At 47.1% G+C, this 23314-nt stretch overlaps 1 non-coding gene and 2 pseudogenes across 1 annotated transcript; 1 reads left to right on the top strand and 2 right to left on the bottom strand.

The window, feature by feature from the left end:
• Window positions 1-15782: 15782 nt before the first annotated feature.
• LOC125993042 (U2 spliceosomal RNA) lies at window positions 15783-15990 on the top strand (annotated as a pseudogene).
• Window positions 15991-20596: 4606 nt separating this feature from the next.
• LOC125993047 (U5 spliceosomal RNA) lies at window positions 20597-20681 on the bottom strand (annotated as a pseudogene).
• A 2091-nt stretch (window positions 20682-22772) lies between these two features.
• LOC125993055 (U1 spliceosomal RNA) lies at window positions 22773-22938 on the bottom strand. Its single transcript, XR_007489960.1, has one exon. It is a non-coding gene; the product is annotated as a U1 spliceosomal RNA (small nuclear RNA).
• Window positions 22939-23314: the final 376 nt, after the last annotated feature.

Here is a 23314-nt window from a genome sequence, read left to right as displayed (position 1 = left end):
GGCCTGCGATTGGCCGTGCTGCAATGGGCGCACGACTCACGCCTGGCCTGTCATCCCGGCGCTGCACGCACGAGGTACGTGGTGGCACAGCGTTTCTGGTGGCCCACCTGGCAAGTGGACACCAGCGATTACGTCAGAGCCTGCTCAATCTGTAACCGCTAAAAGACGTCTACTCGTCCTCCGGCCGGGCTGCTTCAACCCTTGCCGGTTCGCCAGCGTCCCTGGTCTCACCTGTCAATTGACTTTGTCACAGGCCTCCCCCCCTCAGAGGGAAACACGGTGGTCCTCACGGTGGTAGACCGTTTTAGCAAGATGACGCATTTCATCCCTCTGCCTAAGCTCCCATCTGCGAAGCAGACGGCGTCCATCATGGTGCGGGAGGTGTTTCGTCACCACGGTCTTCCACAAGACATCGTGTCAGACCGAGGACCTCAATTCGCGTCCACCTTCTGGATGGAGTTCTGCCGACTCCTCGACGCCACGGCCAGCCTCTCCTCGGGGTTTCACCCTCAGTCCAACGGTCAAGCGGAGCGCCTGAACCAGGAACTGGGCAGGGCTCTCCGATGCATGGCCGCCGGGGACCAGCGCGGGTGGGTTCAACAGCTTTCCTGGGTAGAGTATGCTCACAATTCCCTTCCCACCTCGGCCACGGGACTTTCGCCTTTCCACTGCGTCTTCGGGTACCAGCAACCCTTGTTCGCCCACCAGGAGCGTGGTGCGGCGTGCCCGTCGGCCCAGGCTTGTGTCCGCCGTTGTCATCGTGCCTGGGCGAGGGGCCGGGTCACTCTTCTCCGCTCTGTTTCAGGCTACGCCCGCCAGGCGAACAAGCACCGGACGCCGGCTCCGGAGTACAGAGTGGGGCAGCGTGTGTGGCTCTCGACGCGGGATTTGCCGCTGCGAGCGGGATCCCGCAAACTGGCGCCCCGCTTTGTTGGACCGTTCCCTATCCAGAAGGTGATTGGCCCGGCCGCAGTCCGTCTGCTCCTTCCAGACTCCATGAAGGTTCATCCCACGTTCCACGTGTCCCGTGTGCGGCCCATCCATGAGAGCGCGTTGGCGCCGGCGCCCGTTCCGCCGCCGCCGCCCCAGCTCGTCGATGGGGGCCCGGCTTACGCTGTCCGCTACCTGCTCCGATCGCGGCGGCGTGGTCGGGGCCTACAATATCTCGTGGACTGGGAGGGTTATGACGACGCGCATCGCTCCTGGGTTCCGAGCCGCTGGATACTCGACCGTTCGCTCATCACGGAGTTCCATCGCTGTCATCCGGACCAACCGGGTCCTCGGCGCGGGCGCCCGAGGAGGGACGAGGGGACCAGGGGTGAGGGTCCGGGGAGGTCTTGCCCACCGGTACCGGGTTCTTCTGCCCCCGCGCCCGTCGAGCCTGCGTCTGGCGAGATGTCGGACGTTTCAGCGGTGTGCTGACCCCTCCACCTGGCCGCCCGGGGTATTGCCTTCCTTTTTTTTTTTTTGTTGTTGTTTTGTTGTTTTCGGTTCCTGGGGACGTCGGGAGCCGTCCCTTGTGGGGGGGGTTCTGTCACGTGCTGGTGCCACCTGCGACGGGACCACGCCCCCCCTGTCAGTGGAATCACCGTCACCTGCCACGGATTCATGGACAGCGCTATATCAGCGCCGCAAGCGCAGAACCGAGTGCCAGTCTGTCCCTTGATGCTGCTTCGCTCATCAGTCCCGGAGAAACTTGACTCGCTTGACTATTCGAAACCCCCGCAGAACCGTTTGTCCTCTCCAGCCCGATCGCCGCTCCAGCGCCGGCTGTTCCCCTCATCCCCTTCCAATAAAGTCCGTCGTCCCGCACTTGGCTGTACTGTCCGATCCTTAACAGGAAGGACTCACCGGTGACGTCTTTGCCCACGTCCAAGCGTTGTACTTCGTATTTTCATCCTTCTGACAGTGGAAAACATATAGCCAACAAACACCGTGGAACCTAAACGAATGAAAGAAAACTATCATTTGGCCACAACCAACATTCACAGATACAACACAATGTGTGTGACGTGCGGGGTTGAGGTTAAAGGTTGAGTGAAGGGCCCTCGTTTTAAACAACTTTTTTGAAAAGGATTGGGAACAAGTAAGACGTATTTAATTTATTTAATGGGAAGTAGTAAGAGCTATTGAATTTAATCTATGTATTATATTCTATTGTATTGTATTCTGTTGTATTCTTTTGGATTGTATTCACACTAACCCTACTAAAACTTCAGCCCACAAAAACTCGCCTCTGGCGCCTAGCCTCTGGCACTTAGCCTCTAACACTTAGCCTTTAACATTTAGCCTTTAACACTTAGCCTAGAAGGTGAATAAATAGGGTTAAAGGTTGAGTGAAGGGCCCTCGTTTTAAACTACTTTTTTGAAAAGGAGTGGGAACAAGTAAGACGTATTTAATTTATTTAATGGGAAGTAGTAAGACTTATTAAATTTATTTAATCTACTTTTCTTCCCAGGCAAAATTTGATGTGCTGCAATTCCAAATTTCCAAAGTGAATGAAGGAATGAAATCCTTTAAATTATGATTTTGTATAAATACTAGGCATAAACACAAAATCTACGGCACAAAATGGGCAGACTTTACTTGTTTGAAAATGACTGGTTACAAGACAGACTTCTTTAATTTATTCAATGGGAAGAAGACTTATTTAGTTTAATTGATCTATTTTTGGTCCCTGGCAAAATTCGATTTGCTGCAATTCCAAATTTCCAAAGTGAATGAAGGAAAGAAGTCGTTTAAATTATGATTTTTTATAAATACTAGGCATAGACACAAAATCTACGGCACAAAATGGGCAGACTTTACTTGTTTGAAGAGGACTGGTTACAAGACAAACTTTTCTGATGTATTTAATGGGAAGAAGACTTATTTAGTTTATTTAATCTATTTTTGTTCCCTGGCAAAATTGGATTTGCTGAAATTGTATTTTGCCAAATCTTGACTTGAGACCTGATAGGAAGTATTAAACGCTTAGTTAAATCGATACAAATTGGTAATAAGAGCGAGTAATGTTGGTTGAACCGATGAATGAAGGTTGAAAGCAATTTAAATTATGACTTTGTATAAATACTAGATATTAACAGAACATCTACTGCGCAAAATGGGCAGAGTTTACTTGTTTGAGAAGGAGTGGCTTATTCAAAACTAAGATTTATTTAATCTGTTTGTTCCCAGGCAAAATTGGATGTGATGCAATTCCAAATTTCACCACATGATGGTGCCCAATTTTGACTTCATAGGACATATTAAACACTTAGCTTGTTACTATGTTCAAGGTAATCAGATTTGTTTATTATTCTAATGGCCTTTTCAAAACTATTCTGGATTACTACTTTGGATCTATTCTACATTACTTGGCAACAACATACTCTGTAACAGATTAGGCAGTATAATCACATATGTTAACTTGAGAGTGCCCACACTCAATCTACTTATCGTGATGTGTTAAATCAATTACTGTTAGACATTATTTGTCTGATAATCTACCAAATCTTTGAGTTGAAGAATTTGTGATTTAATTAATAGCTTGTTATTATGTTCAGGGTAATCAGACTTGTATATAATTCTAATGGCCTTCTTTTGAAAACTATTCTGAATTACAACTTTGGATCTTTTATTACTTTGCAACAATATACTCGGTGACGGATTAGGCAGTATAATCACATATGTTAACTTCAGTGCCCACACTGTATTTATTTATGGTTATTTGTTAAATCAAGTACTGTTAGACATGAAATAGGAAGTGTTTAACATGAATGTTATGGCTACTCACCATTGTAGCTCGCTCCTGGTCAATGATACTTGTAACTCGCTCCTGGTCAATGATACGAGCCTCTTCTTGCAGTGGAAAACTTACAGCCAACAAACACCGTGGAACCTAAAGGAAGGAAATTGAACATTAACATTTAGCCTCAACCAACATTCACAGATGTAACGCAACGCAAACTACACAAACGTAAATATTTTTAAACACAATGAGTTGTACTTACCGTGTACGCTCTAGACCAGGGGTGTCAAAGTCAAATGGACGGAGGGCCCAATAAAAAATTTAGCTACAAGCCGAGGGCCGGACTGATCGAATGTTCATTGAATTTTTTTTTTAAATGACGCATGTAGTCTAGTGAACCTAATTGAACCTACTGAAAACCTAACAAATATATTCCAATATGATCAGATAAATAAAGCAATATTTTCTTATGGCTTTGTCAATAATCTTTAATTTTCAACAGACAGAAAAGACAAATTTCCTTTATATAAAAATCCCCATAACATGAACATTAAATGAAAGAAACCTGTATTATTCAAGGCACCACCAGTAACCTATATTTTCTATTTTAGCAAAAGTGAGCTAAATTTACTTCAAAGAAAAAAATAATAGCAATTTTCTATTATCCACTCAACTGAAATATTTTAAAAATATAATTGGATTGAAATACAATAAAATAAAGTGCAGAAATCTGTTAATCAAAAACAACACTTTCCTCAAGGATAAGTAACATGCAGTGAAAAAAATATTAAACTTTAACTTTTAAACTTGAACTGAGTAAAAACACAAACTTTAATCAGACAGTTTTTGATGAAATCCCCCTCCTTAAATGGCCGGGCTAATTTAGCGATCTCTTCTGCCAAAATAAAACTGGCCTTGACAGCAGCCTAGCCTTGTGTTTTGGCTTTTTAGAACAGAGCCTGTCGAGATTTGAGGCCTCGTTTTAATTCCTCGGCCTTCTGTAGCCTTTGTTCCATGTCTATATTCTTGTTTTTGTCCGCGTGTTTCGTTTCATAATGTCTCAGATAATACTCTTTCAGTACCGCCACACTTTCTCCACACAGAAGACACACAGATTTTCCAGCTACCTCCGCGAACATATACTCCGACTCCCACCTTGTTTGAAACCCCCGGTTCTCAGTGTCCACCTTCCTTTTTGCCATTTATGATGGGTATCTGAGGGTTAATTTTACAGTTATGCTGACGACTGCTTTGCTAATAAACACTGAAATCAAGCAGCCTACTGCTCGGTGCTTCAGCGTTGCATTGTGGGAAAATATAGTATTGGTGCGTGTGAAAGATCTGCGGGCTGCCGGCTTGCTGCGGTCTGCGGGCCGGTTCTAATAATAAATCAAGATCATCCCAGGGGCCGTACAAAACCTTCTCGCGGGCCGGATGTGGCCCGCGGGCCTTGACTCTGACATATGTGCTCTAGACGGTCCACTTGCAAGCAGAAAATAAAGATATTTCTGTTGATAGTCGTCGTGTTTGTATCCGTTGTCTCGCTCAAGGCCATTGCGCCCACAGATTTGAATTTTGGTGACAGTTCAGCCTATTGACGTCATTTCCGCGGTGTAATACCCGCATATCTGAAACGGCAAAGTTAAGAGTAGAGTTAAATAAAGTTTTTAATCAACGCAATCATTTACAACCGTTGACCAGTCGAAATAATCGTCGAAATTCGACGTTCCCCCCAAACGCCACACTCACTCGCTTTTCAGGGCAACAAAAGTACTTCTTTTTAAAAACGATGAGTTGTACTTACCGTGTACACTCTGGACGGTCCAGTTGCAAGCAGAAAATAAAAATATTTCTCTCGTTAGTCGTATGTTACCATCCGCTGTGTCTTTGTCAACATTTTCCTACTTCCTGTTGCGAGCCACGCCCACGGATTTAAATTCTGGCGGAAGAGCCCGCCCATTGGCGTCGTTTTCGCGTATAGCAAATCCGATTGGTTGGGAAGGGGGCGCGGTTATGCAGCCGAGGGGTCCTGTGATCGGTGGGATGTAAAGTAGGCGTCGACGTCACATCCGCGTCACGTGACCACGACGTGGCAGACGTCATATAGCAACCGCTGTTTTGTTTAGTAGACTTACAGTTGTTATGCATTGACATAATGGCGCACACTCCAAATGGATTTGAATAAATTAAATAATTCTTCTGCCCACTCCCTTTTAAACAAGTTAACTCTCCCCGCGGATTTGAATTCCGGCGGAAGTTTCGCCCATCGACGTCACGTCTGTCACGTGACCACAACGTGGCAGATGTCATATAGCAACCGCTGTTTTGTTTTCAAAGTCAAAGTCAAAGTCAGCTTTATTGTCAATTTCTCCACATGCCAAAGACACATAAAGAAACCGAAATTTCGTTCCCCCCTATCCCACGGTGACAAGACATGGCTCACAACAGACAAACAAGAAAACAAGTATAACAAAAGCGTGCTGAATAAATAATGAATAAATAACACAACAATAAATAAATAAGTAAGAGGAGCAGAAAAAAAAGGAGCAAGTGCGCGTACAGCAGACATTCCATTTAGTAGATTTACAGTTGTTATGCATTGGCATAATGGTGTGCACTCAAAATAGATTTAAATAAATTAAATATTTCTTCTGCCCACTCCCTTTTAAACAAGTTAACTCTGCCCACGGATTCTAATTTCGGAGGAAGGTCCGTCCATTGATGTCTTGTCTGCGTCACTTGACCACGACGTAGCGACGTCATATAGTAACCGCTGTTTTGATCAGTAGACTTAGTTATTATGCGTTGACATAATGGCGCACTGGTTAGCATGTCCACCTCTTAAGCATGATGTTGCGGGTTCGACGCCTGATCAATGTTAGCCATGGAGTGAGCTGAAGTGCATGGCGCTGAAGATTTGAATCTTTGAAATGCGCTGAGGTCTGACATATCAGGCAGAATGGTTTGCCATCACGTTCAACAAAAAATAGAAACTTTCCCACTCTGATAAAAACGTCCTGTGTTCATCTACATATTTCCGTTTTGCTGTGCATCTTTTCCCTGCCATTTCGAGAGCCCAATTGACACTAATAGTTTACTGGAATGTGTTTGCCCATCCTACTTTGTGGAATTTCACCACATGCGCTTTTGACCAAAATACCAAATTGAACTCAAGTGAAGCCAACACGCACAACCCCCCCCCCCCCCCCCCCCCCACAAACAAAGCGGGAAAAAACGAAGACGTGCGTGTTCCGCCCACGCTGGATTTATTTGCACCTTTGAAAAGACACCGTATTGCCGCAGATGTGGCAAAGAGTACTTTTGGGCATCTGAGACGGAAGGATGTCCAAAGCATCACGTCACCTGCTCTGGTCGGCATGGTGGTGGGACGTTGAGGTCAACCGCTTTGGGGTTGGCTGAATCTTTGGTCGCAGGATGCCACACACTTGAAGACAGAAGCAGAAAAGCAGAGCTAAATGCAAAATGTACTCACCGGTGACTCCAATTTTTTTCCCCCCTAAAGAAATGGATGGACGGGTGGCCCCGGCTGGCCGGTGGGACTCTTGTTATTCTGACCCTTTTTAGTGCGCGTTTGGGGCAACAACCGTTTTTTGTGGTGCTCTCTTCTGGTTCAAGAGTGCCCTGCATGTGAATTTGCCTTTCCTGCCTTCTGATTGGATGAGCGCCGGTGTGACGCGGTGCCTCTGTCACTGTGGCGGGGGGTATACGTCGGCATCGGAGCGTCTGCCAACGTCTGAGACCGGCTGGCGGTGTATCGGAAGTGTCGAGTGCGGTGCCGCTGGAGCTCACTCACCAGCTGGTGTTAGGGCCACAGAATGAAGGCCAAGGAGAAGAATAGAAAGAGAAACAGAAACTTCTCCTCCAATTGTTTGATTTGTCTCTTCTGAGCTTCGATGAATTCTTTCAGCTCTTTGTTCCTCTAGGACGGAGAAATGGAAAGCGGCCTTCAAAAGCCAGTAAGCGTGCAAGTAAGTGCCGGGCTGGCTTTGGGCCCTTACCTGTTGCGCGCTGTGCAGCAGATCCATTCTCTCTTGGAGGATGCAAGCGTCGCGCTCCCTTAACTCGCACATCAGGGCTCGCTTCCATTGGTCCACGGCGCTCCTAAGCTCTTCTCTCTGATCCGCCGTCAGCACGTCATTCACGCCAGCGTGGCTGGCTTTTTCGCCGTCCGTGGCGGGCCAGTCCCGCTGCGGTAGCGCCTCGTACAATATGGCCTCCAGCTCCAGGATCCTCTGGGCCGCAATCCTCGTCCATCAGTGGTCCGGCGGGAGATTTGAGGGCGGCTTACCTTATGAGCCTGGTCCATGGAACGCTTCCTGAAGTCCAACTCTTCATCCAGGTAGCCCTTCTGCTTACAGAACATATCCTAGCACAGCTCAAGGTCAGAATTGTTGGGGCACATTGCCGGAGTTCCCCTTGGCTGATGTCGCGTGTCTGTCTACCTTCTCACTTTCAATGTCCAACATCTACTGTTGAAGTGCTGACTTGGTCACTTTGATGTATTCTAACCACTGAGGAAAGGCTGCTGTCACATAAGCAGAATGCGAGAGCGTGCGTGGACGTGCCCGTTACCTTCTCGGCTAGGGTGAGAAGGGTCCTGGCGTGAATCACGACCACCTGCTCCTCGTTGGTGAGATTCTGCAAGAGCCCAAAGGCACAGCGTCAACAAGCTTCTTTCAGCGCAAAGCCTTCCAAAAGTCACATTTGAGCCGCCGAGTCTCGTGGAGTGCGAACATAAGGAGTTCGACATACACTTACGGCGTTATCGCCCAGGATGTCCAGCTTCTTCATCAGATCACTGATGACGATGTCCGGGGGAAAGGCGCAAGGAGCAATGTAAGGTGTTCTGGGACCTCGGGTTAAGGTTAGGGTTGCGAGGGACGCCTTACGTACGCTCACGCCCTCGGCCTCGCAGTAGATCTGCAAAGGGCTGAGGCTGTCTGGGAAACGGACTTGCAGAAACTTCAAGACGGGGGAGCGCCATTCCCTCTCCTGAAAGGCAGAGGCATGCATCCGTCCGTCCGTCCGTCTGTCACATCTCTGGCCTCAACACGCTTGTGCGAGTCTTCCCACCTCCAGCTCCAGGATGCGGAACTCAAGCAGTTCGTTTTGGTCTCGGATATCCTGGATGTGCTCTTTCAGACGCGCTTCTTCCGCCTCCATCCGCCTGACCTGAAAAGACAGTCAGACCTCATCTGCGGGGCTTCCCGACGGGTGTGACGCCAAGCGACTCCGCCCAGCGCCTTTCTTTCCGTCACCTTTTCGGCCAACTGCTGATTGCTCTGACGCAGCAGCTGCTTCTCCTCCACCCACTTGACATTCTAGAAGAGACAAACGCGTGGACAGCTTTGGAATGTTGTGTCATTTTCATCCACAAATTCTTTGTTTGACTGGAAAATGACATTTGCTTTTCTCCGCATTTTCCCAGCCACGTTCAGGGGGGGGTTGGTCCAGTAATGCCAGACGAATGAGTGACTGAAGAATGTAGCTATTTTGTCTGAGAAAAAGGTGTGCTCATTGATGAGCTTACCTGTCCTTGTTGCTTCAGCGCTGACTCCAGATCTGCTACTCTGCTTTGATAGTGACCCATTTCTACCATCAGCTTTTCTCTGGTCTGAAAGGAGGAGGAGGGAGGCTCCTCCTCCTCCTTTCAGACCAGAGAACACCCGAGGCTGGGTGAGAACGGGGAGGCTGCGACCCGGCCGGGGGTTGCGGGAAGGGGCGCCACCTTGATCTCCTTCTCGGCGTCGTAGTCCCCTCCGCTGGTCTGGGCGAGAAGCGCGTAGGCTCGTTGCAGCGCTTGATATTCTTGCGTCAGCTGGCGGTAGCGAAGCTCCGCCTCCTCATGCACACACCAATGCAACACAGCACTAGTGTTAGGGTTTTCCAGGTTATCTTTATCGTAGGATTATGTTGGAATGCAACAGGTAATAAATACCTTACCTTGTCCTCCTTATCTCAAGGTCGTAAAACATCCCCTGACATGTTTAGACTAGAGGACAAGGGCTTTAGCCAGCCTACCCATACCCCCACTCTGTTTCTCTTAATAAATATCCACGTGCAGGAAGGAGGGCAGATTTCATTCCTGAAGCGAGTGATCTCTCCACCTGCAGGTGTCTAAAATAACTTGCCTTGTCTCCTGTGTGGTTCTTGCAAAATAAGTTGGAGTAAGCAAATCTCTAACATTTTGGTGCCGAAACCCGGGATCCTCATACCCACCATCTGACCGGCGAAGGAGGACGTGCTGCATTGTCGACAAGCCAGCGTCCATTAGGAGGACCTGGAAGAGAAAGTCCTGGGAAGAGAATTCTTAGCTGGGCCAGCATCTTAGGTCTGCCTTCGTCTGACAGAGGTGGATTGACGGGACCCGGCAGTGCAACGAACCAGGGGACAAGTAAGTTAAAGGCCTGAAGTTGTGTGATTGTGTTGTTGCTTGTGAAACGCGTAAAAAGGAAGAAGTGCACAGGAATAAGTTTTGTGGAAGGAGGGGGTGTTGTAGAGTCCCCCTCTGGATGAGGTGTCTCTTTTGGAGCAGTGGTTCTCAAACTGTTTTAAAATCTCAGTACCTCCGTGAATCATTATTTGACGACCACTGTTCTAGGGAGTACAACCTCGCGTTGGCAGGGCTGGGGACAAGGACTTTTGTCTTTAGTTCCCAGGGAAGGTGGGGGGTGTTGTAGAGTCCCCTCACTGGATGAAGCAGCTCCTTTTTTAAAAAAAAAAAGGAGGACTTCGCGTTGGCAGGGCTGGGGACAAGGACTTTTGTCTTTAGTTCCCAGGGAAGGTGGGGGGTGTTGTAGAGTCCCCTCACTGGATGAAGCAGCTCCTTTTTTTTTTAAAAGGAGTACTTCGCGTAGGCAGGGATAACTTGCGTGATTGAGTGTGTGACTGGTAGGATAAATTGACTAAGAAGCAGTTCTAGCGTTGATCCACGGCAATAAAACAGGCTAGTAATCTGTCGAAAGGTCAATTTAAACCTGCATTGAGGATCCTCAAAGAAAAAAAATTGAAAAAAAAAATGTAAAACCTTAAACTACTGAAATTAAGATGGGAAAAAAGAACGGTAAATCTCTTGCTCTGCTCTTCTTTAAAACGAGAAGTTCATGGCAAGTAGATTTCTTAATTGTATGGAATACATGCTGAAGTGGTAGAAGTGCTAGAGTGTGGTTGAAATCTTCACAAAGAGATGAGAACGAATTCAAGAGACAAAAGCTAGAAAGATGAAAACTGATGCGGTCACAAGTGTTTGTCAGACCAGGAGACAATAAGGCCCCTGTGAGCAGGTGCAAGGCCGCAGCTCAAGCCGGGGCTCAAGCAAGGGGCAAGAGGAGTTTCCGGTCCTATGCAAATCATGTATCGAAATTTAAAAGATCTGAAACCTCTCCCATATGACAGCAAAACATGTCATTGTCAGGTTATCAAAAATCGTTTTAGATTGTTAGAGCCCCTGTCCACACAAGAAGTATGACAATGCTGTTTGTAGGCCCAATTACAAATGAATAGGGATCAAATTGTGTTACACTGAAGTTAAAATATGCAAATCAAGTGGTAAAGAAATGCAACTTGCTTCTAGAAGATAAATAAATAAAAGTAGAATGTGCTGTCCTCGTGTGCATGGGAGGGACCAGCTCATGATCGACCACAGGAAATGGCCAGCCTGTGACGAATCATTGGTGCTGGGAACTACCTTTTGCATGCGAGAGCTGTGCATGTGTGTGCGTATATGTTAAAATGATGAACATTGGCTAAAGTTTTAGTATAAAAAAATTTGCTAGACTGTGGTCTATTCAATTTACACCGCAGAACAGAAACAATTTTGACAGATAAAAATGAAAGAAAAAGAGAGAAATCTGTTTGCGAACAGAAACTAATCCACACTAGTGCATGTTAGTGTCAAGCCCTCATGAGAAATTCGGAGTTAACAAAACAACAGAACATGCTTTCAGGAATTGGGAGAAGCTAAATTGTGAATTTAAGATTTTGCAATGCTACATTTAATAGGAATAATTGATTGGTTGTGTTATAAGATTATGCAAACTTTTAAATGCAAGCTAAATCTGAGAGATTGAGTTCTTCAAATTTAAAAACAAAGAAAAGAAATTCAGATTAATTTGCCAATTGTTTGTTTTAGTTAAGTTTTTTTGAATTGGTGGATTGTTCTACCAGGAAACCTGAGTTGAAAATGATATATGAATGTTGTGTGGTGAGCTTGGATGAATTGGGACCAATGTGATAGAAAGACTCCTTTTTGGAGACTGCGTGTGAGATGCAAATGAACATTGATGAATGATAGCCTGAATGAAAAGAAATTACAGGTTGAATGGTTGAAGTCGTTGGCGACTACTATAGAAAATTAGTAGAGCGACTTCGATGAAAGAGTGATTTTGAGCAGGTTGAATGTTAGAAAGAAACACATAGCTTTTGGATTGATAATTAACTAGAAGAAAAAAAACTGGAGAACCAGTAACACATGCAGAAGATGTGTGAACTGAGAAATTGAGAAGCGTTTTGGAAAGAAAGTCAACTTAAATGATGATGGAATCGTATGTAGTAAAGAACGCATTCTCTCAAAAAGTTTGTCAAGGTGTGAGGCATGGGCGTTGCCAAGCCTCAAAAAGGGGGGAGTGAGTAGGACAGATAGTGGAAGATAGTAATAATACAACACGTTATGACAATGAATTTTCGAATACATTTGGTGTTATATTGTGGTAATTTTTTTGTTCTGGTGTAGATAGGTTAGCAACACGAGAGATTTAGAGGTTCAAAAGAAAGACAGTTAAAAGAAAACATTTTTGATTTGGACAATTGCAGGCTAACAGGAACATGAGAACGATAAGAACTACGAGGTGGGATCCAATTTCATTGGGGAGATTGAGAATTCACAGCACCATACTCTAAGTCACATTTTTGAGCAAGCATGACAATAACATGTGAGAGGTCAAGACATACAGATCAGGGCTTGATGTGGAAAGCAGACCTCGATGAGTTGATTTTCAATAATGATACTGAAGACAACATACTGTCCGATTAAATTGGAACTATAGATAAAATGTAGCGCAAAAATAGGATGAGTTGCAGGATTTACGATATAAAACCGAGACCGCTGTTATTAGGAGAATTTGAAGTTTGGTAAATAAACGTTACCAGCAAATTGATGGAAGCAGCTACATTTGGAAATAGTCTTACAAGTTTGATGTCCCAGCCTGTCATTCTCAGTGTCAGAGTCCCTGAAACCCAATCCGAGACTTCGCCTGCAGCCGTGAACAACTACAAAATGGTGCCTGGCTCTGAAGCACCTTTGACCTTTGGCGAAGGACAAGAAAAGACTGCTGTTGTGCTTGGAGGAGGACAAGTACACTCCGGAGGACAGACAACATCCTCGGGGACGAGAAAAGACAGTGAAAAGCGGAGGAACTCACAATGATGAAAATTGACTCATTTGAACAATGGACTCATTCAAGAGTGATGGATGGGGTCGCTCTGAAGCAACAACAAAAGAACACCAACTTGAGAGGGTGAAATGCGGCAAAAAGATATGGACTTGGAGTGTCCGACAACCAAATCGCACTCCTTGCTACGGCGTTCCCAAATTTGGTGAAGCTTGGTTCAAAGTGGAAGGGAGGTTCATTGTGCACTGAGTTTGACAGAACTGAGGAGATTTGATAAATAAATAAATAAAAATTTGAAAAATACGTAGGGCTACAGATTATAATCAGAGATTGAACAGATTTGGATAAAACAAATAGGCTAAAACGGTAGGAAACAAGAGCAAGATCTGATATTTTGGCTCATCAAGCTTAAAACGTAGAGGTCGAGTTATATAAATTCAATGACCCCCGCCTCCCCCGGGACGTGGGAAAAGCTCTGCCGGAGGTGGGAGTTGAAGCTCTTCCTGACAGGAGATTCTGCCAGACGTTCCCAGCAGACCCTCACAGAGTGTTTGGGTCTTCCAGGTCGGACCAGCATCTTCCCCCACCATCGGAGCCAACCCACCAACAGGTGGTGATCAGTTGACAGCTCCGCCCCTCTTTTCTCCCGAGTGTCCAAAACATGCGGCCGCAAATCTGATGACACAACTGGTGCCATTGCCCACGTGAGCAACTGGTGCCATTGCCCACGTGAGCATTGAAGTCACCCAGTAGAACGATGGAGTCCCCAGAAGGAGCGCTCTCCAGCACTTCCTCCAGGGACTCCAAGAAGGGTGGGCATAGACACAAACAACAGTCAGGACCCGTCCCCCCACCTGAAGGCGGAGGGAAGCTACCCTCTCGTTCACCGGGGTGAACCCCAATGTGCAGACGCCCAGCCGGGGGGGCAATAAGTATACCCACCACATCTGCTCGACACATCTCACCGTGGGCAACTCCAGAGTGGAAGAGAGTCTAGCCCCTCTCGAGAGGGCTTCTACCGGAACCCAAACTGTGCGTGGAGGCTAGTCCGACTATATCTAGTCAGAATTTTTCTGCCTCGCACACCAGCTCGGGCTCCTTTCCAGCCAGAGAGGTGATATTCCATGTCCCAAGAGCTAGCTTCTGCAGCCGGGGATCAGACCGCCAAGGTCCCTGCCTTTGGCCACCGCCCAGCTCACACTGCACTCGACCCCTTTGGCCCCTCGCACAGGTGGTGAGCCCATGGGAAGGGGGACCAACGTTTCCTTTTCGGGTTGTGCCCGGCCGGGCCCCATGGGCGAAGGCCCGGCCACCAGACGCTCGCCTTCGAGCCCTGCCTCCAGGTGCAGCACAACCAACGTGTGGAAAAGATAATGCGCACGACATTTTTTCTCAAAAGCATGACTTGAAAGAAGGTCCAAACCAGACAAACAGCAGAGGATGGTTTTGATCTATCCACCTCTGGGTTATGGGCCCAGCACGCTCCCGCTGCGCCACTCTGCTGCTCAGTGCTAGCAATTCATCAAGTCCTCTAATCGGCTAACAAGCATTCGGTTCCAACTCGTAACTGGATTCTGACTGTCACTCATTACATTATGAACAAAGCTCAGTCGGGCAGCACTAACCTGGATGCTGGTGGAGAAACCAACTTTTTATCCACTTTCACATTTTATTAGAAATGTCAACAAAATTCAATGTTGAAACTGCAGTTGGTAGGTAGTGTCGCTGAAGCGCTGGATTTAGGCTCTCAGTCTCTACTAAGGCGTGCGTTCAAATCTTGTGTTAGTTCCGCTCTATTCTTCTGGCCTGACTCCTTTTGGCGCAGCCGTTGTACATATGATGACCCTGGAAAGTTCTTGGCAAATTCTCATTTGCCTTTCATGTTCATCGGGTCTACCATTTTAATAGGTATCTACACTGTGTATTTGGATAGAGACTGGTCAAAGGGGACACATATATGCCTCGTGAACTACTACATGCATTACTGCGGATGAAGAAGAGTGAACAAATAAGTCATCAGACAAGTTTGCCGATTTTTTAGTGCCCATTAGAGCAGCACTCTGTTCCGTACTGTAACCTGTTAGGTTTGTTCCCAGTTCTTTATCTTTAATTGAGAATAATTGTCAATTTTGGCTATGTGAAGCCCTTTGAGACTGTTTGTGATTTAGGGCTATACAAATAAACTTGACTTGACTATACAAATAAACTTGACTTAATGCTCGATATGCTAACAGTAATTACCAAGAGAAAGCCTTCACAGTTTAACTATTTAATGTATGCCAAAATGATTGATGCACAGCTGTGGAGCCCTTTCTGCGAGATGCAGAAGAAGGTTCCTCTCCCAGCGCCAAGGTTCCTGCTCTTATACTACTCTGGCCGCCTTCCTGCAAGGAGGCGACTGCCTAGCCTGTGTGATAATGTGTGACCTTGTCATCTTAACCGAGAGCGACTTCTACATATGTGCAAAGGGTTTCATAGAGTAGAGAAAGCTAATAAAGCAAGAGAAGTGTTACAGCGATATAATGGCATAGCTCAAGCTCCCTAGCTAATCACATGTGCCAAAGAGGCCTATTCTAACAAACCGTTGGTGAGAATGGGTAGACGGGGAAGCCTGTAAGCGAGTCCCTCACTCGCATACTCCATCGCTTTTCTGCCTTTTGGCTAAGATAAAGTGTAGTATCTGTTCTTGGGTTTGGGGGATTAAGAGAGCTGACCGTAGAAGAGAGAATTTTAACCATAAAAGTGGTGATTTTACCCTTGCTTTTACTAATCAGTTCTGTTTTCATCCCAGCAAGTAAGTTGCTTTTAGAATTGGACCGAGCCATTTTTTACTTCACCTGGAAATCCAAGTCAGAGGGACTGAAGAGGGACACCATGAAGAAAAAGAAAAAAAAACAGAGGAGAAGGAGTCCCGAACTTAAAACTCTTCCTCGGAAGCAGATATGTTGCCCTGCACCTGCGAAGCGCGCTCGTTACACCAAATGCATCGAAAAGCCAAGCAATGACACGATTCTGGATGGGCTCATACTGTCACGGTCGGGTGGTGGAGCATGGAGCAGGACGACCAAGTGCAGCTCGGACCAGGGTTTATTGAAGCAACTCAAAATACAGACTCGGTAAACTGACATGACTTAAACAATAACTTGACTGACTGACCGGGACGTGGAACAAGAAGACAGCAGGACATGACGGCACCAAGACAGGACGACACACCGAACGACAGGAACCAAAACCAATGACCAAAACCAATGATCCGACAGGGAGAGAGGGGCAGACAGGACTTTTATACACGACAGGTAACGAGAGGCAGGTGGGACCAATCACACTGATCATGGGCACACAGGAGGGGAGGGGCGAGCACACAGACAGAAACCAAGACAGACACATAGTGGAGCAGGGCGAGACGTGACACATACCTCCGGAAACTAAAGCTAATACCCATCGACCAATGAATTCCTGTGTCTTTTAACGCGCCACCTTCTTATTTCTTCACCAAAAAGTTTTTGAAGAACTTTAAATTAGAGCAAGAAAATAGTGACATTTTAACAAGTCACAGATCTATGATCTCTGTCGTACAGCGGGAAGTGGTTTGTCCAGTGCTCGGACCCGCATTCGGCGAGCCCACAACAGTTTGGCACAACGTCAACCACCCCGCCCTCTCGAAACAAACTTGTTGGGACCTGTCGTGGATGGTGGCCCATGATGGCCTCCCAGTCAGGTCCGTTATGCACTCCCGGGGCATATCAGCGCTCTCAACGTGCCCCCGACCTGGCTGTGGCGCCCAGGAGTCAGTGTGGCACCTGCTCAGGTAGTTCATGGCTGCCGTATACCTGTGGGCGACCTGCAGTTCCCGGCAAGGGAAGTGTTGAATGCAGACATCAACATCTCAACAGACCCTTCGCACCCAGGTTGCAGCCTGTTTGAACTACTCCCCTCCGGACGCCGTTATAGAGCTCTGTACACTAAAACCAGCAGACACAGAGACAGCTTCTTCCCCCAGGCTGTCGCTCTGATGAACTCACACCACTCTTAGAGTCTCAGAGTCATTACTGTGCAATAACATCCCGCTTTCCACACCTTTTTTGTTTACACTGTTTGTACTATGTGTCCTCTCTGCATCCATTGCAGCCTGGTCATCCTCGAAGAGGGACCCTCCCATCTGTGGTCTCTTCTCAAGGTTTCTCATTTCCCCTAGCTGGAGTTATGAGTTTTTCCTTGCCCTCTTGGGAGTTTAAGATCAGTTTAAGATCAGGGGATGTTTGAGAATATCTTTCATTTTTCACATGTTGTTGTTAGTCACCTAAATGTTGAACAGAGGCTGTGATTTACCGAAGTCAAATTCCTTGTTTGGCACGCTCAAACATGGCGAATAAAAAACTCTTGAATCTTGAATCTTGAACCTTGTACTCTATGGGGTGAGCCCGTTGAAAATCAAGCAAGAAGACTTTACAAAGCAGTGGCTCACTTTTGCTGCCATCAAAGACGCCATGTGGACTTCCAGAAATTTGCTGGTAAGGAGGCACAGACAGACAAGGAAATGATGGAATTGGGCTAAAATGGTGCACGAAAACAGTGTGTATTCACCTTTATATTTTGCTTCATGTAGCCTTATCAAAATGAATAAAACTTCTCTCTGTATGTGCATTCACGTGTAACATTGAAGGAGGTAGATATTTTGTTTCAATATTTAAATAAATACCATCATTGTCTATTAAGACACTAAAAGTTGATGGAACATTTTTTGTAGGGCTGCTGTGTTTTAACAAGGAAAGACTCATGTGCTTATGGATGAAGACGACTTGTACTTGTGATTGTGCTTGTGAACAGTAAAGAGGAGTGCTTGTGCAATTGACAGGGTTGGTTATTGTTTTTTATTTAAAAACAATATTTTTTGCCAAATTACAATAGACTGGCATGTGCCAATTCAAATGGGTCCCACCAGAAGTTAAACTGCATTGATAAACGAAGCCCCTTCGTTAGTCATCACTTTACCGTGGAGGAGGGGTTTGCACGCCCCAATGATCCTAGCAGCCATCTTGTCTGGGGCTTCATGCCCCTGGTAGGGTCATCCATGGCAAACGGATCCTAGGTGAAGGGCCAGACAAAGCACGGCTCTCACAAGCCCCTTATGAAGAAAAACATAAATGGATTTTGTTTTCCCTCGCCCGGACGCGGGTCACCGGGCCCCACATCTGGAGCCAGGCGTGGAGGTGGGGCTCGAAGGCGAGCGTCTGGTGGCCAGGCCTTCGCCCACGGGGCCCGGCTGGGCACAGCCCGAAAAGGAAACATGGGTCCCCCTTCCCATGGGCTCACCACCTGCCGGAGGGGCCAAAGGGGTCGGGTGCAGTGCAAAATGGGCGGCGGAAAAAGGCAGGGACCTTGGCGGACCGATCCCTGGCTGCAGAAGCTGACTCTTGGGACATGGAATATCGCCTCTCTGACTGAAAAGGAGCCCGAGCTGGGCGTGGGAGGAGTTTGGCGAGGCCATGGAGAATGACTTCCGGATGGCTTCGAGGAAATTCTGGTCCACCATCCGGCGTCTCAGGAGGGGGAACCAGTGCACCGTCAACACTGTTTACACTGGAGATGACGTGCTGCTGACCTCGACACGGGACGTCGTGAGTCGGTGGGGAGAGTACTTTGAAGACCTCCTCAATTCCACCGACACGCCTTCCATTGTGGAAACAGGGCCTGGAGACTCTGAGGTGGACTCTCCAATCTCTGGGGTCGAACTCACTGAGGTAATCAAAAAAGTCCTCTGGGGCATGGCCCCGGGGGTGGATGAGATCCGCCCAGAGTTTTTAAAGGCTCTGGATGTTGTGGGACTATCATGGCTGACACGCCTCTACAGCATTGCGTGGACATCGGGGACGGTGCCTCTGGATTGGCAGACTGGGGTGGTGGTTCCCCTCTTTAAGACGGGAGACCGGAGGTTGTGTTCCAACTATAGGGGAATCACACTCCTCAGCCTCCCTGGTAAGGTCTATTCAGGGGTGCTGGAGATGATGGTCTGTCGGGAGGTCGAACCTCGGATTAAGGAGGAGCAGTGTGGCTTTTGTCCTGGCCATGGAACAGTGGACCAGCTCTACACCCTGGGCAGGATCCTCGAGGGGGCATGGGAGTTCGCCCAACCTGTCCACATGTGTTTTGTGGACTTGGAGAAGGGGTTCAATCGTGTCCTTCGGGAAGTTTTGTGGAGGGTGCTTCGGGAGTACGGGGTGCTGAGCCAACTGATAAGGGCGGTTTGGTCCCTGTATCACCAATACCAGAGTTTGGTCCGCATTTCTGGCAGTAAGTCAGATTCTTTCCCAGTGAGGGCTGGACTCTGCCAAGGCTGCCCTTTGTCACCGATTCTGTTCATAATGGTTATGGACAGAATTTCTACACGCAGCCAAGGCGTTGAGGGGGTCCAGTTCTGGGACCTCAGCATTGCGTCTCTGCTTTTTGCAGATGACGTGGTGCTGTTGGCTTCTTCAAGCCGTGATCTCCAGCTCTCACTGGGGTGGTTCGCAGCCGAGTGTGAAGTGGTCGGGATGAGGGTCAGCACCTCCAAATCCGAGGCCATGGTCCTCGGTCGGAAAAGGGTGGGATGCCCTCTCCGGATCGGGGATGAGATCCTGCCCCAAGTGGAGGAGTTCAAGTATCTTTGGGTCTTGTTCACGAGTGAGAGCAGGATGGAGCGCGAGATCGACAGGCGGTTTGGTGCAGCGTCGGCAGTAATGCGAACTCTGTACTAATCCGTCGTGGTGAAGAGAGAGCTGAGACAAAAGGCAAAGCTCTCAATTTACCGGTCGATCTACGCTCCTACCCTCAACTATGGTCACGAGCTTTGGGTCGTGACCGAAAGAACGAGATCCAGAATACAAGCGGCCGAAATGAGTTTCCTCTGCAGGGTGTCCGGGCTCTCCCTTGAGAAGCTTGGTCATCCGGGAGGGACTCGGAGTAGAGCCGCTGCTCTTCTACGGTGAGAGGAGCCAGATGAGGTGGCTCAGGCATCTCATCAGGATGCCTCCTGGACGCCTCCCTTTGGAAGTGTTCCGGACATGTCCCACCAGTAGGAGACCTCGCGGGCGATCCAGGACGTGCTGGAAAGACTATGTCTCTCGGCTGGCCTGGGAACGCCTTGGGATTCCCCGGGTTGAGTTGGATGAAGTGGCTGGGGAGAGGGAAGCCTGGGAGTCCCTCCTAAAGCTGTCTCCCCCTCGACCCAACCCGGATAAGCGGAATAGGATGGATAAATGGATGGATGATAAACGAGGTTTTAAACGTGATTGTCTGTCTGCACTCGGCATAATTTCTCTGTTTATGTGAACATGTTCACACGTGCCGGTATAAATTATGTGAACGTATGATTGTTGCACGGAGTATGATATAGGCGGCTATCCGTTGCAATATTGATATTCTTTCGCAGAGCATCAACAAATTGAGATATACTCTTATTGTTCCTCTCCACGGAAATGGTATACTCTTTATTGTTCCTCTCCACAGAAATCTTTAGTAAAAGGCGAAAGATTTATTTGATCTGAAGAGAAACGAGTGATCTGAAAATCTGAGTCAAAACGGGCCACCCCACTGCTGGTCTCACTAAATTCACAGGCGGTCTCACACTCAAATTGCAGCAACCATTCCTTCTAATACAAACAATAGAAGTTGATGGATTTACTATACTTACAAGGACTCAAGCAAACTAGAATGTTTAAACGAGTATTTTGTGTTCATTAATGTCTCACTTACTTTAAACATTGTTGGCGCACAGGATTGTAGGTATCTGATCGAACACTGATGGCGCTCGTTCTTTCAATTATATTGGGCGTCTATTTTGATTATTGATGGTAAAAACAGTTGTATGTCTTGGTACGTGTACTTTTGGTCTGAGAGAACGGGAAATGATCCCATCCCTGTGTTTTATTTGAAAATTTGTAATTTCATAACTTTATTCAACACAAATCGGGAAACAAAATACGATTGTAATTTCTCAAATGATTTTTCAAACTTCGGAAATGCTCTATGTCTCCCTTGTGTCGCAAATAATTGAGGCTTTTGACGTTGCTGGCATGGTTTGGAGTGTAATTCACCTCCACTGCGTTGGTGGCGTTTGATATTTGACATTAGAAAATATTTCTGTCATTTTACTTTAGAAAGTAAAAGTTGTTTTCTAGAAATCCATACTTGTGATGTATGAGGAACAACAATCGGGCGCATTCTTAAAAAGACAGACCTACAGCCGACAAAAAGGTTTTGATACGTTCATATCATATGACGAGTCAGGAACGTGGTAATTACATATTGAAATGAAAAGAGACTACCGTTCAAGATGGCGGCGCGTGCACACGCAGCGGCCACTCTCTGTCCCGTTCGGTGTTTTGTGAGTGTTTACTGAGTGTTTGTCTGGCAGTTTTGTGTGTATTCGTCTCGTGTGATACGTCGTGCTACTAGTGCGGCGGGCATGTTCTGCTCAACATCGGCGGACGTGGGTTTTATGGCGTTCTGGACTTTGGTGCGGAGAGATTTGCTGCTGGTGTTAGCGCTCGGACTGCTTCGTCATGGAGCGATGCCGGACTGGCCTGCTCTTCCTCCCCCGGTTGGACTGCGTCCTGAGCTCGGACTGCTCCGTCCTGGAGCATTGTTGGGATGCGTCGGCAGCGGGTCTGCGAGGCAGCGGAAGAGGGGCCAGCGCGGAGACGTCGGGCCAGGCTTGCGGCCAACCCAGCTCGCCCATCCGTGCCTTCCATTCTCCTGGCGTACGTTCGTTCGCGGGACGACAAGATGGGTTGCGTTCGCCTGATAGGATCCACGAACCGGACAGTGCGTGCCTGCTGTGTGCTCGTGTTCACAGTGGCCTGGTTGACTGTCATCTTACCGGACTCTGCTGTGCATCGGGAGCGGCTAGCGTGCTATCACGCTTATTGTTCATTGATGTTGACTTCTTATGTTATTTTTCCTGTGTTGTTTACTTGTATGTGCGTTGTGAACTCTGTCTTGTCACCCTGGGATAGTGAGAAACGTAATTTCGATCTCTTTGTGTGTCTTGACATGCGGAGGAATTGACAATAAAGGAGACTTTGACTTTGACTTTGAATTTTGCATTTGCTAATTTGGTGAATACAGTTTAACGAGCAAATGCACAGTGTTAGAGATTCGCTCAGTCCAACTTGTTTTGCAAGAACCACACGGGAGACGAGTAAGTCCCTTTAGACACCTGCAGGTGGAGAGTCCATTCGTCGCTGTGCGTACAGCGATGTTCGAATGGAGGTCTGACTCTCGCCTCCTGCAAGAGCATTTTTATTAAGAGAAACAGGGTGGGGGTAAGAGTGGACTGAATAGAGAAAGCCCTTGACCTCTAGTCAAAACATAGCAAGGGGTGTTTTACGACTTTGTGTAGGATGGGACACGCTAGGTGATTTATCACAGGTTGCATTCCAACATAAGCATAAAACTAATCTAGCTAGGTTATTTATTACAGGCTGCATTCCAACATAATCATACGATAAGAATAATCTGGAGAACCCTAATACACAGTTCCAGAGTACAGTTAATTACATAATCAAAAGCGTTCAGTGTGTCACAGCATCGCAGACTTAAACTCCATGTGCATACTACTGCGCTTAATTTTTGTTTTCATCAGAAAGACCAGAGGAGAGCGCGAACACAGTCCCCCACTACCAGAAATAATGCAGTCAAGATTCACACAGTAGGGGAATTTGCAGAGGTCAGCACAACCGTAGTGCAATGGCTGAGCCTCACATGGGGTGAACCACCTTCTTGATCATGGGCCGACGTCTTTACCGCACACGCCATTTTCAGTCACGGGCTTAATTGCTAAAAACGTATGGCACACATACACACTCAGTGGGTGAAACAGGATTCGTAGAACTGTTTAAGTCAAAGTCAAAGTCAAAGTCAGCTTTATTGTCAATTTGTCCACATGCCGAAGACATACAAAGAAACCGAAATTTCGTTCCCCCCTATCCCATGGTGACAAGACATGGCCCACAACAGACAAACAAGTAAACAAGTATAACAAAAGCGTGCTGAATAAATAATGAATAAATAACACAACAAATAAATAAATAAGAGGAGCAAAAAAAGGAGCAAGTGTGCGTACAGCAGACATTCCAGAAAATAGCGCAACAGTGCCGCACGCTACGCAGAAGGGGGTAGCGAGTTCAGGGC

Source organism: Syngnathus scovelli, unplaced genomic scaffold (assembly GCF_024217435.2).
Source record: "Syngnathus scovelli strain Florida unplaced genomic scaffold, RoL_Ssco_1.2 HiC_scaffold_25, whole genome shotgun sequence".
In the NCBI taxonomy this organism is placed as follows: domain Eukaryota; kingdom Metazoa; phylum Chordata; class Actinopteri; order Syngnathiformes; family Syngnathidae; genus Syngnathus; species Syngnathus scovelli.
The sequence above is the reverse complement of the archived record's forward strand: the minus strand, read 5'-3'. Positions and strand labels throughout refer to the sequence as shown.